At 42.5% G+C, this 19038-nt stretch overlaps 1 protein-coding gene across 8 annotated transcripts in view; it reads right to left on the reverse strand.

Annotated features, from left to right (window-relative positions):
• The window catches only part of Gpr160 (G protein-coupled receptor 160), a 79792-nt gene that overhangs the window by 4619 nt on the left and 56135 nt on the right, over positions 1-19038 (reverse strand). Inside the window, exon 2 of one of the 8 annotated variants that reach the window (XM_087630627.1) lies at positions 5902-6055. The gene's annotated coding sequence lies outside the window, so the exon portion shown is untranslated. 8 annotated transcript variants of the gene reach the window in all.

Here is a 19038-nt window from a genome sequence, read left to right on the forward strand (position 1 = left end):
CTGGAAATGCCCTTCAAGAAAGAAAGATTGGGGGATAAAGTTCACTGCCTGGCATATGCAAACCCTTCCTGGGTTTGACCCACGGCATCCTATCTCCTCAGAACTTCATACAACGACACATACACACACACCAGCAAGAACAACCACTTCCTAACAATAACAAATCTAAGGAATGTCAATAGTCAGATGGGTTAAACTAACACACGGTAGGCACATTGTCAAGATGTGCTCCATGAAGCCATTCAAAACACATCAAGAGGGCTGGGATGTAGCCCAGTGGTAGTGCATCTGCTATGTACACTCAGTGCCCTGGCTTTCATCCCTCCTACAAAACCAACATTTAAAAAGCTTGTTCAGATAGGAAGATTTAGTTTCCTAGTGAAAAGCAATTTTTCCTATGCTTGTTAAAAATTTCCACACATTAAAGATAAGTTTTACAATATCTTAAGTGAAATGCAAGGTACAATGTTATGCAACATACAGGCATAGTGGCATGTGTATAGAATCCCAGCTCCCAGGAAGCACAGACAACTGGAGCTCTTGAGTTCAATGCTAGCCTGGTCTACAGAAAAGCCCTAGCCAGAGTTGCGGAGATCTCATATTAATAACTTAGTGGTACACTTGAAAGCTTAGGAATACAAGAACAACACCCCAAAAGAATAAACAGGAAGAAATAAACTTAAAGCTAGGAATTAATGAAATAGAAACAAAAATATTACACATAATGAAAAGTTATTTTAAAAAAATTAACAGTGCTTACAAATTTTTAGCCAAATTAGCCAAAAGAGAAGATCCAAATTATATGAGATGAGAAAAGAGCCATCACAACAGACACTGAGGAAATTCACAGAATCATAAGTACATGCTTTCAAAATCTACATCACACCAAGTTGAAAACCTAAAAGAAATGAATTTATGTATGTATATAACCTACCAAAGTTAAAACTAAAATAGATCCATTACATCTAATGAGACAGAAGCAGTAATTAAAAATCTCTTAACTAAAAAAAAGTCCAGGCCAGGTAGATTCAGTTAGGGATTTTACCAAACCCTCAAAGAAAATAACAACATTCTTCAAATTATTTCCTAAAACAGAAACTGAAAGAATAGTGCCAAGATCTTATTATGAAGTCAATTATCACTTTGATATCCAAACCAAAGACCAACAACAACAGAAAATTAAAGACCAATATTTCTTATGAACATAAATGCAAGATCTCAGCAGAATACTTGCAAACAGAATCCAAGAATACATCAAAAATATTATCCATCAGGATAAAGCTGGCAACATTCCAGAGATACAAGAATGGATCAATATAAATCAATAAACATAATCCTCCATATAAATAGATAAAGGACAAAACCATATGATCATCTCATCAGATGGATGCAGAAAAGGCCTATGGCAAAAAACACCCTTTCATGATAAAAGTTTTGGAGAAAGGAAAAATGGAACAGGAGTGTCTAAGTGGGATAGGGGTTGGGAGGGCAGGATAGAGGAGAGAATATGGTAAGGGGATGGCTAACACTAAAGGCCTTTCTGAGCCAGGCAGTGGTGGTGCGCCTGGGAGGTAAACCAAGGGTCAGGTTTAGTCTTCAGAATGAGTTCCAGGACAGCCAAGGGCTGCCGAGAGAAAGTATGTTTTGGGAGTGGAGGTAGGACTTTTGAAAGCGCAAGTTTAAATCAAGTTATTTTGGGAGTGCAGAGCAATACCCCAACTAGACACCATATACTTCCAAATAAAACTACCAGTACCAGGAATGGGTCACCTATTTTTTGAGTGGTTGGCCAATGGGGTTAGTAGACTTGCACTCAAACATTAAAGCCTATTGCCAATGTATTGGTTGACCTCTAGAGATGATGGGAAAACCCTCTTGCTGATAGGGCACACTTGAGTTATAGAACGTGGAGAAATGTAGCTGGTATTTACCTGGAAGCTTCACCCCTAGCTCTCACAGTGTTGGAAGGCTCTATGCTGCCTCCAGAGGAGAAAAGTAACTGTCTGTCTCACCTGGCTATGTATTCTCTGAGTCACAATAACAACTTGCCTGCCTGGCAATAGTGGCACACATGTTACAGAAGTAACCAATCAATTTGGATTGTATTTAAGCCCTACCTGATATCATCAATGAGGCCCAGAACCCGTAGCTAGATAGGTCATGGGCCCTAAGGGGAAACCAAGTATTATTCCACTAAATGACCATGGCAATAAAACTACACCCAATGACTCATTGCTGTACCTATCACTCAACCCTCATCTGAAACACTTCTTATATAGATGGCAGGTAACATACACACCCACAACTGGCAACATGCAGAGAATAATAAACTGAAATCGCCAGCCAACATGGGATGTTTGGATCTTACCCTTCCCTTCAAGGCTCAGAGCTTCATGTGGCAGATGGGACAGAAAGATTTTACCAGCTGGAGGTAGTAAATGACTTCAAGGAAACTGTTTTCCCGACACCATAGGACAGATGTGCAGGCTTGCCGCAGACCACCCAGGGGAGTGTGTCAGCAGAGGGACCAAGGCTTGGATTTCAGGTAGAGAACGGATTCGGTGTGACAGACACAAACTCGAGGTGTGTGCTGCTGCGGAAAGCTTTACTTCTTGACGTATATTTAAGCAGTTAGAACAGGTACATCATAACTGGCAGTCATCCAGCTCTTATTCATCACCCCACCAATGTCCCTTGTAGAGAAGAAAGCTAAACATACAGTCTAAGAAACAGTTCTCAACTGCCAACAATAGTTTAAAAAACTGCAGTTGGGTTGGGGATTTAGCTCAGCGGTAGAGCGCTTGCCTAGTGAGCGCAAGGCCCTGGGTTCTGTCCCCAGCTCCGAAAAAAAAAAAAAAAGAAAAAAAATTTAAAAAACTGCAGTTAAACTGACAGTTATACCTTGTGGGCACCAGGTATGCATTCATCATTTACCTTTGTTTTAATAAAGTTTAAACTCTGTTTATGGCCCCTCAGAATAGTAAGGGAACTTTTGTAACCATAGTTAACTCTTGATAAGTTTCTTCCATTTGTTGGAACTTGTCTATGATCAGTCTAAAAGACTCGTTACTATTCTGAATCATGCTAGACAAAACTTTTCCAAAAGGGGGAAAGGCTTTTCTGGAACAGTCATGTTCTTAGTAGCTGCCATTAATTTCTCTCCTATTTGCTGGGAGCTAATGGGTGCAGCAGTTGAATTCATCGCAGCCGTTGAGTTCATCAGGATCATGGTGGTGAGACGTTTCCGTCTCTGAATTTTCAGTTCCTGAGACATCTAAAGGTACATGACCATCTTCCCGCACTGCTACATTCTTAAAATCAGATGTTGACAGGCTTAAAGTTGCTAAGATCACCAAGGCTAGAACACAGAAGGCACCTCCACCGCAAGCATAGACCCTGGTCATCATCTATCTGTAGGGAGACGGCCAGGACCTCCAGGAGGCCGAGCCATTCCACGCACACGCCTCTGCTCTGCATAGAAACGAAGCACAAGAGCTTCATGTCATGCAGACGCCACTGGAGTGGGTGTGGCACAAACTAGCTCATGGAGCTGTGATGACATGGACAAGACCTGCACAAACTCAATCCACACTGAACCCCAGGACAGAGGAGGGAAGGTGGCCACAGTCCCAGCTCCAACTGAGGAGCTACTAGCACTTTATTGGTGCCAGGAGAGGGAACATCCATTTTCTTCAGTGGAATGATGGCTGGTGTACTGACAGTAAGTAGTCCAGGGCAAGACCCAAGCCCAGAGCTAGTTGGCCGACATCAACAGATTCAATGTCTTTTTGTTTTTGTTTTATTTTTGAATAAGAGCAGGGAGTGGGGGAGAGAAAGGAGGAGGAACAGAAAGAAGAAGCATATATGAAGTTGTGCGGCCAGAGAGAAGGGGAGGGAAAAGATCAAATGGACTGAATGTAATTCTCAAAGCATATTTACAGCAATAATAGTGGTCCATTATTAAATTCATGTGAAATTACATACTCATAAAATGATTTGGTAGTTAGCACTGGTAGTGTTTCTGTCTTTTGAAAACTACAAAGAAAAATGACAAAACTCAGTTACCTGATGATCAAATAAATTAAAGTGATTAATGAGGAGGCTGTCAGTCTGTCTGATGTGGATCACTACTCCCCAGACCATCAGGTTAGTGTGCCATATACCTATTAAGTATACACTTTATATCAAAGTTAAAAATTATGATAAAATACATTATTTTATAACTATAGGTATTAAACAAAAATAGCAAAAACTTCATTTTTTTCTTCCTATGCTCACTTGAGTTTAACTTGACCCTCTCTGAAAAAGTTCCACTCAGGATCTGGCATACAAGGACAAGGAAATGTAGCTGCCACCTGACTGTCAGCACATGCCTAATGGGTGGTGGTCTGGATAAGGAAGCCTGCATGATGGGACAGACCACACAAAGCCCTCCTTGGACCAAGAGACAAACTGGCACTTAAACATGCCAATGTTGGTGAAAATGGAGGCGAGGGAGGGAAATCCTGAGGGTTCGTGTTTATAAAATTCCTGAACCAGGGACTGGCTCAGTGGTAAGGACTGCATACCACCCCCACCCCCCCCCCCCCCCCCCGAGCTGGGGACCGAACCCAGGGCCTTGCGCTTCCTAGGCAAGCGCTCTACCAAGACCGCATACTCTTGAAGACTGTTTGTTCCCCAGCACCCATGCTGGGTGACTCACTGTGGGAAACCTAGGCCGCTGGCTCCTATAAGCAGCTGTACTCGTGTATACAAACACATGACTAAAAATTAATCATAAAAATCCAGGGCTAGTGAGAAGGTTCAGTAGGTAAAGGTGTCTGCTGACACCTGATGACCTGAGGGGAACCCACTTTGGTGGAAAGAGACCTCTGACCTCCACACAGAGGCTGTGGCCCCTCCCAAAACAAATGGAAGCTAGTATTTCCTTTTTAAATCCAGCTTTAAAAGTATATATCTGGAGTAAAAAGAAGCAAGAGAATGCCTGTCTTCCATGGTTCCATTCTTTACATGTCCATCCAGAGGGGAATTAGCAAAACTAAGGAGCACCCTGGAAGGTGTGCCCCACCCTCGTTTCCATTTGGCTCTTCCCTCACATGGGGAAGGAGTAGGAAGACCAGAAAGAGCTGGCTAATGTTTGGAGGACCTGGTGTTTGCCAGGGGCATGGAAAGGTGAAGGAAGGATTGGTTCTAACCAGGAGCTTGCTTGCAAGGGGAAGGAAGGTGAGAAGCCTGGAGCAGAATGTGTGGAGGAATCCTACCACTGGGAGAAAATCAGACCCAGGGGAGCTGGAGGCAGGAAGAGCAGTCAGAGGGACCATGCAGGAAATGAGAGCTGGAGTCATTTTACATGTTCCTGAATTTGCCTATAGAAATCGGGACTTTCTAAGATGAGACATTTCTTAGAGGATTTTATATATGTAGCCCCTCCTCCCACAATCCACTCAAATATTCAAAATTCCAATATATTCTCTTTTAAATAGGCTTCCAGATGAGGTAAAATCATCTATAATCGACCTGTCCAGAATTTCCCTTGACGTGTCCACAGGGATTCAGAGGTGTACAGAACAATATCCTTGCTGTATCCATGTGCTTCACGTGCAACTTAAAGAGCACAGCATGAAAGGCCTTTTGCAGACATCCGTCTCTTTATCACTTGCTTTGAGATTTGGCCCAACGTGGGAGCATGAGCAGACCCCTTCTGTGCTTTCCCATCTATATCTTGTTGCTGTTTTTAGACGGGGTCTCACCATGTAGCCCTGGATGTCCCAGAACTCACTCTGTAGACCAGGCTGGCACAGAACTCAAGAGATCCGCCTGTCCCTGCCTCCTAAGTGCTGGGATTAAAGGTGTGAGCCACCATGCCTGGCCATCTTTATCCTAAGGGCTTGTTATACTTACTCTCTCTTGACGCATTTCATTTTATGGCCTTCAGCGGCATCACCGTCAGCTCCTTGTGTGTCACTCTACTATACCAAAGCAAGTGTGTGACCTCTGAAAGGAAGCAACGGCTACCGTCATCAAGACACACTTAGTGAGCAGCATCTATGGGTCCCTGCAGAGAGAACAAGCCTTTGGGACCAGAGCCAGCCCACATGCTGACCATCTCAGTTTCTGAGCAGCAGGGAGAGGACTGCACTTATGACAGTCCACCAGCGACACGGAGAGTTGGACACCCCTAACACAGCATCTGTTTAAAGAACTCTTGTAGTATGTTGCAGTTTTCCCAGTGTCTGATCCTGTAGATCTTACTACTTAGCTTAAGGATCCCCTAATACTTGTGTGCTAAATAATATTTAAAAAAAACCAAAAACCCGAATCACTAGACTTTCCCAAACATAACAAATTGAGCCAATTTACACTGTTTCACAGGGGCTTTAATGTCTAGCTTAATATTAGACAGCTAAATTCTTATCTGCATTTAATCTGCCTAGATATCACACCTACCACATGGCTTCTGGAAAATTCTCTGTACGTCCATAAGACTTAGAGAGTAAAAAGGGTGACTAACTTCAGGCACAGGAAATGAGTCAGTGTGACAGCTGTTTGTGTGAGCCTGCTACATGGAAAGGGCCTGTGAAGAACATTGTAGCTACTTGTATTCTAATGCTAATTTGTGTCACCAAAATTACTTGATTCTGATTGGTAAATAAAGATGCCAGCAGCCAATAACTGAGAAGGAGAGAGAGGCGGGATTTAGGGTTGCTGGGCTTAAGGCTTTGAGGTAGATTCTAGCAGCTTGGAGGTTAAGAAGTTACCCATCTATTATTGAGCTGCTTAAGGCATATTAAAAATAATATGTTTTTCATTTGAGAACATAAACCACTGAGATGGGAAGTAAGCCTATACTGGGGCTTATTAAATAATACTACGAATTATGCTGAGCCTTGTCAAGATTGATTCTAAACACAGAGCACATAATTATGGCCCAAATCACAGGTGGGAATGAAGGGGCCCATCTACACAAGAAAGAGCCTTTAAACCCGGCACAGTCACATGTGAGGACTTCTGTCTCTGCCACTAGCTGTTGGTTAAGACAACTATTCTTCCAAATCATACATGCACCCTTTTAAGATGAAATTCTTGCACCATAGACAAACAGTGGTTTGAAACTTGTTATAAATAACTGGCAAGGTACAAAACTGAAATTCCTGAAATACACGCAATGAAAATTACCCATATTGCCTGTTGACACCCTCAGACCATTTCCTCAGATTACCCTATACCTACACATGTGTACACACACACACATACACACACACACACACACACACACACACACACACCATACAAACCCCACACATGCACATACACATCTCAATACTTACATATGAACACCATACATATACCTATATATACATATCCTCCCACATATACATACAATTGCACACTATATGTATGTACACACACACCATACAAATCCCACACATGCACATACATAGCCCATATACTTACAAATATCATACATACACCTACATATGTATACATCCTCCCATATATGCATACACATTACACACTGTATATGTATGTACACACATATGCACATATCACTATTAGATCCTTGACCCCGGCTAGTAGGTTGTCCATGTGGGAATGTCCTTTAGTGTTCTCTTCCCTGCAACCCATGCTAGATGATACAGTTTAAGATGATGGCTGTTCTGTCAACATGGATCCCTGAGGGACTGGGGCCCAGACACTGAGGATCCACAACTGATGCATGGTGTGAGCAAATCTTTGCTGCAGTAAACCACCAGAGTTCAGGGATTACCCATCCTGACTAGTACAATTTCCCAGTGTTCTGTGTCCTTTGAAATGTTTTAAGCTCATGTTATTTACTTCACAGCAGAAAAGCTGTAGAAGAAATTGTAACTGTAGAAGGCAACAATAGAAATGTAATTGGTTAAAATTATTATTTGGTTTTAATTTTGGTATTCTGGAACCTTTTAGGCTTTCTTCTGACTCAAATATATTTGTTCACATAGGAAAAGAATATCTTAATTCAGTGGTGGAAATTTAAACTCCAAGAAACGAGAGTGACTTAGACCTAAAAGAGGATGAAGGAAGGACATAATAAAGAGCAGAGTAAGGAACCGCAACAGAGCTGGGCTCCGAGACTCACAGGAGACACTTGGGAGGAGGAGCCAGGACTCAGTGACTCACAGGTGACATTCAGGAGGAGGAGCCAGGGCACATGTGATGCTCAGGAGGAGGAGCCAGTAAGACTATACAGCATGGGCTGCAGGAAACAGACAAATCAAACCACGCAGGACAATTAATGAGGCAAACTGGCTGTTTTGGTGGGAGGATGGCAGTAACAATGAGAAACTGAACAATGTCAGGAAGATGGTATAAGCACTAGGAAAAGCAGGGCTGTACTGATGAGTCTATAACCATTAAAAGGTAATTAAGGACTATTTGGAACTATTTTTCAATAATTTAAACATCTGTGATGAAATAGTTTATGCATTCTACCAACTTTCATTCACAAAACAATGCTGAATATCTCCATTAAAGAAGTCAAACTCTGGCTGGAATGCTGGCTCAGCAGATAAGAGCACTTGCTGCTTTTCCAGAGGACCTGGATTTGCTTCCCAGCACCCACATGGTGGCGCATGGCCTTCTGTAACTCTTGCTCCAAGAGATCCAATGCCCTCTTCTGGCCTCAGCGCACACTAGGCACAACTGTGGGGCACCTAACAATACACGCAAAACCATCCATACACATAAAGAAGAATTTTAATGTTGATGGATTCCACCAAACATTTAATAAGTACTGACCCAGAGGCCTGGGTGGGCAGAAGAGATCAGAGCAGGATAGGTGCCGCTTCATGTGCAAGTGCATGGCGGAGACGTGGGAGACAGAGAGAAGCCGAAGGGTTGAGAACTATTGAGGGTGGTGAGGAACAGCCTGGTATGAGGAGGCTGGGCTGCCACCTGAGGCCATGGTAATGTCCCAGCCCATGCTGCTGCTGACGGGTCTGTGTCACTGTTCATGGCACATGTTGCCACCAAAGGCCGTGTGGGCCATTCCCGATCTAGGATGCTGCCTGAGGCCATCTTTATGGCTGCACAGAGCTGAGCTGGCTCCTTCCTTCCCTGGAACAGTGCTGGAGACCTAATTCTGGTACAGGCTAGCTGATTCAGATGGTGTTTAAGTGACGGAGACCTGGTCTGGCTGTTGCAAGCAGGAGAGCTGGTTCCACCCCCTGCCTGGGCAAAGCAAGAGACCTGGCCCGGGTAGTGCTGGTGCAGGAGAGCTAGCAAGATGACTAACGCAGCTTCCATCTGGCCCTTTCAGTGGGCCCGCCCCAGTATTTACCCCATCTATGAATTGCTGGAGCACAAGAAGGTTCTATAGATCCAAGGGCAAAAGGTCTCCACGACACAGGTGAACAAGAGGAGATCCAAGAGGTGTCCCTTTGAAGATTTAGAATTCATAGTGCAGCAGAGCCCAGAGGCCTCGAACCAGGCTGGTGACTCATGGCAATGAACATTTGCAAGTAAACCTGTTTGGGCAAAAGGGGATACTGTGCGACACACCGGAATACACCACAGCTTCAGTGAGGTTTTTAAATTTTTTTTCCTTTGGGGGGTGGCTAAAAGGGCTGATATGGAGGGACAGGGAGATAAGTAGGATTGAGGTGCATCATTTAAAATTCACAAAGAATCAGTAAAAAGTTGATACTTAAAAAAAAAAAAGTCAGCGCTTACCTAGGAAGCGCAAGGCCCTGGGTTCGGTCCCCAGCTCCGAAAAAAAGAACCAAAAAAAAAAAAAAAAAGTCTAAACTTAGCCTTAGCTCATGTCCCAAGACCAGAATTTCACTAACATCAAAACCAGAGGAAGTTCAAGAAAAGTATATCATAAACCGACATACTTTATGAATATGGGAGGAAAAGCCTTTAAGAAAACACGAGCATGGGGTTGGGGATTTAGCTCAGTGGTAGAGCGCTTGCCTAGCAAGCACAAGGCCCTGGGTTCGGTCCCCAGCTCTGAAAAAAAGAAAAAGGAAAAAAAAAAAAAGAAAACTCGAGCGATGATGGGGGTCCACCAACACACGGAAGTCCTTCCACAACCAGTGCAGACTTAGTTTAGAAAATCTAGTAACTTACCACGGTAGCAGAGGGAAGAAGAAATCTCAAGATCAAGTGTGTAAATGGGTTTCATAAAACCCAACAGGATACAAGCTTACAAGCAAGAGACTGGAACTTCCCTAACCAGACAAGCAAGATATAAAAAACTTATGCTTAGTGATCAAAGAGTAGTCATTCCCTAGACAGGCTGAATTGAATATCCAGTCTTGGTGTTTCACTGGGGATCCTCACTCATGTGATATGATAGCGCAAGCTGAGGAGATCAAAGGAGTGTAGGCTAAGTCAGACTGTCTTTACTCATGGGCAACAGGACCATGTACTTAGGGAGTTCAAAGGAAGCCAAAATAAATCAGACCAATTAATGGTTATATTTGTATGTGCTACAACAAAATATTAGAAAGGAAATGAACATACAATAGCAGGAAAAGTAAGAAAAACCCAAGGAGATAATAGAAAAAGCACAAGTAAGCACAATATTCTGAAAACCAAAAGTTACTGTGGAAGAGAAGTCCTAAATCAGTGAAAGGAGAGAGACGAGGAGACTCAAAACACTAACCTTGTAGAAACTGACACAGTGATTTATGGTTTATCTAGAAAGACACATGTCCTAGGAGAATACAAATGATTCACATAAACAATTTTATACAACTTTTTTATATCGCCCAAGTTAAGACTTGCTATAAAGATACAGAAGTTAAAACAGCATACTATTAGCTGTTATTGACATTCCTATGAGTTAATGGTACAGAAAAGAATGCAGAAGTAGACCCAAACAGTTATGGTCAATTGATTTTCAGAGAGAGTGTGAGGTGACTCCATAAGCATAGTCTTTTCTGAAGACTATTTTCCTCCATGCAGGTATACAAGCAGCACATGCTCGCGCACACACACACACACACACACACACACACACACACACACACACGAGGAAGCAAATATTATTGTGACACTGGAGGACACACTAAAGAACCAAGCTACTGATTCTTTTTATGCTGGGAAATCCTGGAATAAGCTTTTTTTTTTTTTTTTTTTTTTTTTTTTTTTTTTTGCTACATCTCCTGTACTAACCATACTACCTGGGGGCAAAACAGTAAGGAGCAGAAAGGAACAATAACAAAATACAGCAATGATAAAATTGAAAAGTGACATCTTATATTGAGACAAGTCACTGGTCACCATCTCTTCCAAAGGAGTGGTGAAGAACCCATCATTACCTACTATGTAGACTTGCCAAGAAATTATAATCCAACAAAACCTTTAAGTTCAGTGATAGCTCACCATAAATGAAGTCAGGACCTGGAAGAAAGCATCCTATGACTACTAGAGGCAGGAAAACCAAGACAAGGCCAGCTCTATGGGACAGCTTGTTTCTTCAGTACATTATAACAACAATATGGAAGATTAAAAGGCTTAAGATGAGATGTGAATTCCAATGGGAGGGGAGATTGGGGGAATCTTTGAAGAGCTGGGAGAGGGGAAACCATGACCAGAATATGTTGTATTAAAACATCTATTTTCAATAAAATAGAAAGAAAAAAGAAAAAACAAACCCATAAAGGGGGCATTAAGATACACAAGTAGGGAATTTTCAGCTGCGCCCAGAGCTGACCCTGTGCCACAGCTCTCTGTACCCAGACCACAGTGTGAGAAAGCAGGTCTCCAGGAGTGCTGACACACAGGCTTACAGGAGGGTCAAGCAACTGTCAGAGACAGCAAGACCAGCTACCACCAGAGATAAGCAGAGGGCAAGAAGCTAGGGCAAGAACCTAAGCAACAGTAACCAAGGTCACTTGGCATCAACAGAACCCAGTTCCCCTAACACAGCAAGCCCTGGATACCCCAACTCACGGGAACAGCAAGATTCTGATTTAAAATCACAACTCACAATGGTGTTAGAGGATTTTAAGAAGGATATAAATAACTCCCTTAAAGAAATACAGGGGCTAGAGAGATGGCTCAGTGGTTAAGAGCACTCACTGCTCTTCCAGAGGTCCTGAGTTCAATTCCCAGCAACCACATGGTGGCTCACAACCATCTATGGGATCCAGGGATGCCCTCTTCTGGTGTGTCTGAAGACAGTGACAGTGTACTCACATACATGAAATAAATAAATATATAAATATTTAAAAATAAACAAAATAAATACAAGACAGCACAGGTAAATAAGTGAAGCCCTTAAAGAGGAAACACAAAAATCCCTTAAAGAATTACAGGAAAACACAACCAACAGGAGAAGGAAATGAACAAAACCATTCAGGATCTAAAAATGGAAATAGAAACAACAAAGAAAGCACAAAGGGAGACAACCCTGGAGATAGAAAACCTAGGAAAGAGATCAAGAGTCATCAATGCAAGCATCACCAACAGAATACAAGGGATACAAGAGAGAATCTCAGGGGCAGAAGATACCATAGAAAACAAAGACACAACAATCAAAGAAAATGCAAATGCAAAAAGCTCCTAACCAAGAAATTCAGGACACAATGAGAAGATCAAACTTAAGGATAATAGGTATAGAAGAGAGCAAAGACTCCTAACTTAAAGAGCCAGTAAATATCTCCAACAAAATTATAGAAGAAAACTTCCCTAACCTAAAGAGATGCCCATAAACATACAAGAAGACCACAGAACTCCAAATAGATTGGACCAGAAAAGAAACTCCTCCCGTCACATAATAGTCAAAATACCAAATGCACAAAACAAAGAATGAATATTAAAAGCAGAAAGGGAAAATGTCAAGTAACATATAAAGGCAGACCTATCTGAATTACACCAGACTTCTCACCAGAGACTATGAAAGCCAGAAGATCCTGGGCAGATGTCATACAGATCCTAAGAGAATACAAATGCCAGCCCAGGCTACTATATCCAGCAAAACTCTCAATTAGCATAGATGGAGAAACCAAGATATTCCATAACAAAACCAAATTTACACAATATCTTCCCACAAATCCAGTTCTACAAAAGATAATATATGGAAAACTCCAACACAAGGAGGGAAACTACACCCTAGAAAAAGCAAGAAAGTAGTCTAATTTCAACTAACCCAAAGAAGATAGCCACACAAACATAATTCCACCTCTCATAACAAAAATAATAGGAAATAACAATCATTGGTTCCTAATATCTATCAACATCAATGGACTCAATTCCACAATAAAAAACATAGACTAACAGCCTGGATACAGAAAAAGGACCCAGCATTTTGCTGCATACAGGAAACACACCTCAGTGACAAAGACAGACACTACCTCAGCGTAAAAGGCTGGAAAACAACTTTCCAAGCAAATGGACCAAAGAAACAAGCTGAAGTAGCCATTCTAATATCAAATAATATCAACTTTCAACCAAAAGTTATCAAAAAAGGTAAGGAAGGAAACTTCATATTCATCAAAGGAAAAAAATCCACCATGATGAACTCTCAATCCTGAATATCTATGCTCCAAATGCAAGGGCATCTACATTCATAAAAGAAACCTTACTAACACTCAAAGTACACATAGAACCCTATACAATAATAGTAGGAGACTCAACACCCCTTTCTCATCAATGGACAGATCATGAAAACAGAAACTAAACAGAGACACAGAGAAACTGAAAGAAATTATAAACCAAACGGATTTAACAGATATCTATAGAACAATTCATCCTAAAACAAAATAATATACCTTCTTCTCAGCACCTCATGGTACCCTTCTCCAAAACTGACCATATAATCAGTGACAAAACAGGTCTCAAGAAGATTGAAATAATCCCGTGCATCCTATTAGATCACCATGGACTAAGGCTGGTCTTCAATAACAACAAAAATGACAGAAAGCCCATATACACATGGAAGAGGAACAATGCTCTACTCGATGATAACTTGGTGACAAAAGAAATAAAGAATGAAATTAAAGACTTTTTAGAATTTAATGAAAATGAAGGCACAACGTACCCAAATGTATGGGACACAATGAAAACAGTGCTAAAAGGAAAACTCATAGTTCTGAGTGCCTGCAAAAGGAAACTGGAGAGAGAGCATACATTAGCAGCTTGACAGCACACCTAAAAACTCTAGATCAAAAAGAAGCAAATACAACCAGGAGGAGTAGAAGGCAGGAAATAATCAAACTCAGGGCTGAAATCAACCAAGTAGACACAAAAAAGACTATAAAAAAATCAACAAAACCAGGAGGTGGTCCTTTGAGAAAAACAACAAGATAGATAAACCCTTAGCTAGACTAACGAGAGGACACAGAGAGTGTGTCCAAATTAACAAAATCAGAAATGAAAAGGGAGACATAACAACAGAAACTGAGGAAATGCAAAAATCTTACAAAAGCCTATACTCAAAAACCTGGAAAATCTGGATGAAATGGACAATTTTCAAGACAGATACCAGGCACCAAACTTAAATCAGGATCAGATAAACCATCTAAACAGTCCCATAACCCCTAAAGAAATAGAAGCAGTCATTAAAAATCGCTGAACAAAAAAAGCCCAGGACCAGATGGGTTCTGGGCAGAATTCTATCAAACCTTTATAAAGACCTAATCCTAATACTCTCCAAACTATTCCACAAAACAGAAACAGAAGGAACACTACCAAATTCCTTCTATGAAGCCACAATTACTCTTATACCTAAGCCACACAAAGACCCAACAAAGAAAGAGAACTTCAGACCACTTTCCCAGATGAAATCAACACAAAAATACTCAATAAAATTCTCACAAACCAAATCCAAGAACACATCAAAACAATCATCCACCATGATCAAGTAGGCTTCATCACAAGGATGTAGGGATGGAAATCCATCAAGGTAATCCACTATATAAACAAAAAAGAAAAAAAAAACTACCCGATCATCTCATTAGGTGCCCAGAAATCATTTGACAAAATTCAACACCCCTTCATGTTAAAAGTCTTGGAAAGATCAGGAATTCAAGGTCAATACCCAAATATAGTAAATGCGATATACAGCAAACCAGTAGCCATCATCAAACTTAATGGAGAGAAACTTGAAGCAATCCTACTAACAACAGGGATTGGACAAGGCTGCCCACTCTCTCCCTATCTAGTCAATATAGTACTCAAAGTCCTAGTGAGAGCAATCAGACAACAAAAGGAGGTCAACAGGATACAAATGGGAAAGGAAGGAGTCAAAATATCACTATTTGCAGATGATATGATAGTATACTTAAGTGACCCCAAAAGTTCCACCAGAGAACTCCTAAACCTGATAAACAACTTCAGCAAAGTGACTGGATATAAAATTAACTCAAATCAGTAGCCTTCCTCTACCCAAAGGATAAATAGGCTGAGAAAGAAATAAGGGAAATGACACCCTTCACAATAGTCACAAATAACATAAAATACCTCGGTGTGACTCTAACCAAGCAAGTGAAAGACCTGTGTGACAAGAACTTCAAGTCTCTGAAGAAAGAAATTGAAGATCTCAGAAGATGGAAAGATCTCTCTTGTTCATGGATTGGCAGGATTAGTATTGTAAAAATGGCCATCTTGCCAAAAGCAATCTATAGATTCAATGCAATCCCCACCAAAATTCCAACCCAATTCTTCATAGAGTTATAAAGAGCAATTTGCAAATTCATTTGGAAAAACAAAATACCAGGATAGCAAAAACTGTCCTCAACTATAAAAGAACTTCTGGGGGAATCGCCATCCCTGACCTCAAGCTGTATTACAATAGTGATAAAAACTATATGGTATTTGGACAGAGACAGGCAGGTGGATCAATGGAATAGAATAGAAGGACCAGAACTGACACATATGGCCACTGGATCTTTGACAAAGGAGCTAAAACCATCCAGTGGAAAAAGAGCATTTTCAATAAATGGTGCTGATTGAACTGGAGGTCACCATGTAGAAGAATGCAAATTGATCCATTCTTATTGCCTTGTACAAATCTCAAGTCCAAGTAGATCAAGGACCTTTACATAAAACCAGATACACTCAAACTAATAGAGGAAAAAGTGTGGAAGATCCTTGAACAAAGGGGTATAGTGGAACATTTCCTGAACAGAACACCAATGACTTATACTGTAACATCAAGAATCAACAAATGGTACCTCATAAAATTGGAAAATTTCTGTAAGGCAAAGGACACTCTCGTTAGGACAAAACAGCAACCAACAGATTGGGAAAAGATCTTTACCAATCCTACATCCACTTGAGGGCTAATATCCAAAATATACAAAGAACTCAAGAAGTTAGACTCTAGAAAATCAAATAACTCTATTAAATAATGGGGTACAGAGTTAAACTAAGAATTCTCGGCTAATGGTCAGGTGGGCACTCCTGAGGCTGCAGAGCGGAAGAGACCACCAACACTGCTCACCCCTGCCCACATCCCTGGCCCAAGAGGCAACTGTATAAGGCCTCTGGGCTCCCGTGGGGGAGGGCCCAGGAGCGGCAGGACCCCTGCCAGAGACACCGCCGGACCCTGAAGGAAACAGACCGGATAAACAGTTCTCTGCACCCAAATCCCGTGGGAGGGAGAGCTAAACCTTCAGAGAGGCAGACACGCCTGGGAAACCAGAAGAGACTGCTCTCTGCACACACATCTCGGACGCCAGAGGAAAAAGCCAAAGACCATCTGGAACCCTGGTGCACTGAAGCTCCCAGAAGGGGCGGCACAGGTCTTCCTGGTTGCTGCCGCTGCAGAGAGCCCGTGGGCAGCACCCCACGAGCGAACTTGAGCCTCGGGACCACAGGTAAGACCAACTTTTCTGCTGCAAGAAAGCTGCCTGGTGAACTCAAGACACAAGCCCACAGGAACAGCTGAAGACCTGTAGAGAGGAAAAACTACACGCCCGAAAGCAGAACACTCTGTTCCCATAACTGGCTGAAAGAAAACAGGAAAACAGGTCTACAGCACTCCTGACACACAGGCTTATAGGACAGTCTAGCCACTGTCAGAAATAGCAGAACAAAGTACCACTAGAGATAATCTGATGAAGAGAGGCAAGCGCAGGAACCCAAGCAACAGAAACCAAGACTACATGGCATCATCGGAGCCCAATTCTCCCACCAAAACAAACATGGAATATCCAAACACACCAGAAAAGCAAGATCTAGTTTCAAAATCATATTTGATCATGATGCTGGAGGACTTCAAGAAAGACATGAAGAACTCCCTTAGAGAAACACAGGAAAACATTAATAAAGAAGTAGAAGCCTGGGACACGCCTGGGAAACCAGAAGAGACTGCACTCTGTGCACATCCAGACGCCAGAGGAAAACACCAAACGTCATCTGGAACCCTGGTGCACGGAGGCTCCCGGAAAGAGCGGCGCAGATCTTCCTGGTTGCTGCCGCCACGGAGAGGACTTAGGCAGTACCCACGAGCAAACTTGAGCCTTGGAAGCGCAGGTAGGACCAACTTTTCCCCTGCAAGAAACCTGCCTGGAGAACTCAGGACGCACAGAGGCAAAATTCCTCTAGGACCGGGCACTTCCTGTGTTTACCGGAAGTCCCACACCCACGGATCCCGGCCCGCAGCAGCTCTCTGCTCCCAAAACCCGTGGGAGAGAGACCTCACCGCCTGATCAGGTGGGCACTCCTGAGGCTGCAGAGCGGAGGAGACCACCAACACTGCCTACCCCTGCCCACATCCCTGGCCCAAGAGGCAACTGTATAAGGCCTCTGGGTTCCCGTAGGGGAGGGCCCAGGAGCGGCAGGACCCCTGCACCTGAGACACCGCCGGAACCTGAAGGAAGCAGACCGGATAAACAGTTCTCTGCACCCAAATCCCGTGGGAGGGAGAGCTAAACCTTCAGAGAGGCAGACACGCCTGGGAAACCAGAAGAGACTGCACTCTGTGCACATCCAGACGCCAGAGGAAAACACCAAACGCCATCTGGAACCCTGGTGCACGGAGGCTCCCGGAAAGAGCGGCGCAGATCTTCTCGGTTGTTGCCGCCGCGGAGAGGACTTAGGCAGTACCCCACGAGCACACTTGAGCCTCGGAACCTCAGGTAGGACCAACTTTTCCCCTGCAAGTGACCTGCCTGGTGAACTCAAGACACAGGCCCACAGGAACAGCTGAAGACCTGTAGAGAGGAAAAACTACACGCCCGAAAGCAGAACACTCTGTCCCCATAACTGGCTGAAAGAAAACAGGAAAACAGGTCTACAGCACTCCTGACACACAGGCTTATAAGACAGTCTAGCCACGGTCAGAAATAGCAGAACAAAGTAACACTAGAGATAATCTGATGGCGAGAGGCAAGCGCAGGAACCCAAGCAACAGAAACCAAGACTACATGGCATCATCGGAGCCCAATTCTCCCACCAAAGCAAACACAGAATATCCAAACACACCAGAAAAGCAAGATCTAGTTTCAAAATCATATTTGATCATGATGCTGGAGGACTTCAAGAAAGACATAAAGAACTCCCTTAGAGAACAAGTAGAAGCCTACAGAGAGGAATCACAAAAATGCCTGAAAGAATTCCAGGAAAACACAATCAAACAGTTGAAGGAATTAAAAATGGAAATAGAAGCAATCAAGAAAGAACACATGGAAACAACCCTGGACATAGAAAATCAAAAGAAAAGACAAGGAGCTGTAGATACAAGCTTCACCAACAGAATACAAGAGATGGAAGAGAGAATATCAGGAGCAGAAGATTCCATAGAAATCATTGACTCAACTGTCAAAGATAATGTAAAGCGGAAAAAGGTACTGGTCCAAAACATACAGGAAATCCAGGACTCAATGAGAAGATCAAACCTAAGGATAATAGGTATAGAAGAGAGTGAAGACTCCCAGCTCAAAGGACCAGTAAATATCTTCAACAAAATCATAGAAGAAAACTTCCCTAATCTAAAAAAAGAGATACCCATAGGCATACAAGAAGCCTACAGAACTCCAAATAGATTGGACCAGAAAAGAAACACCTCCCGTCACATAATAGTCAAAACACCAAACGCACAAAATA

This window comes from Rattus norvegicus, chromosome 2 (assembly GCF_021556685.1).
Source record: "Rattus norvegicus strain SHRSP/BbbUtx chromosome 2, alternate assembly SHRSP_T2T, whole genome shotgun sequence".
Classification (NCBI taxonomy): Eukaryota; Metazoa; Chordata; class Mammalia; order Rodentia; family Muridae; genus Rattus; species Rattus norvegicus.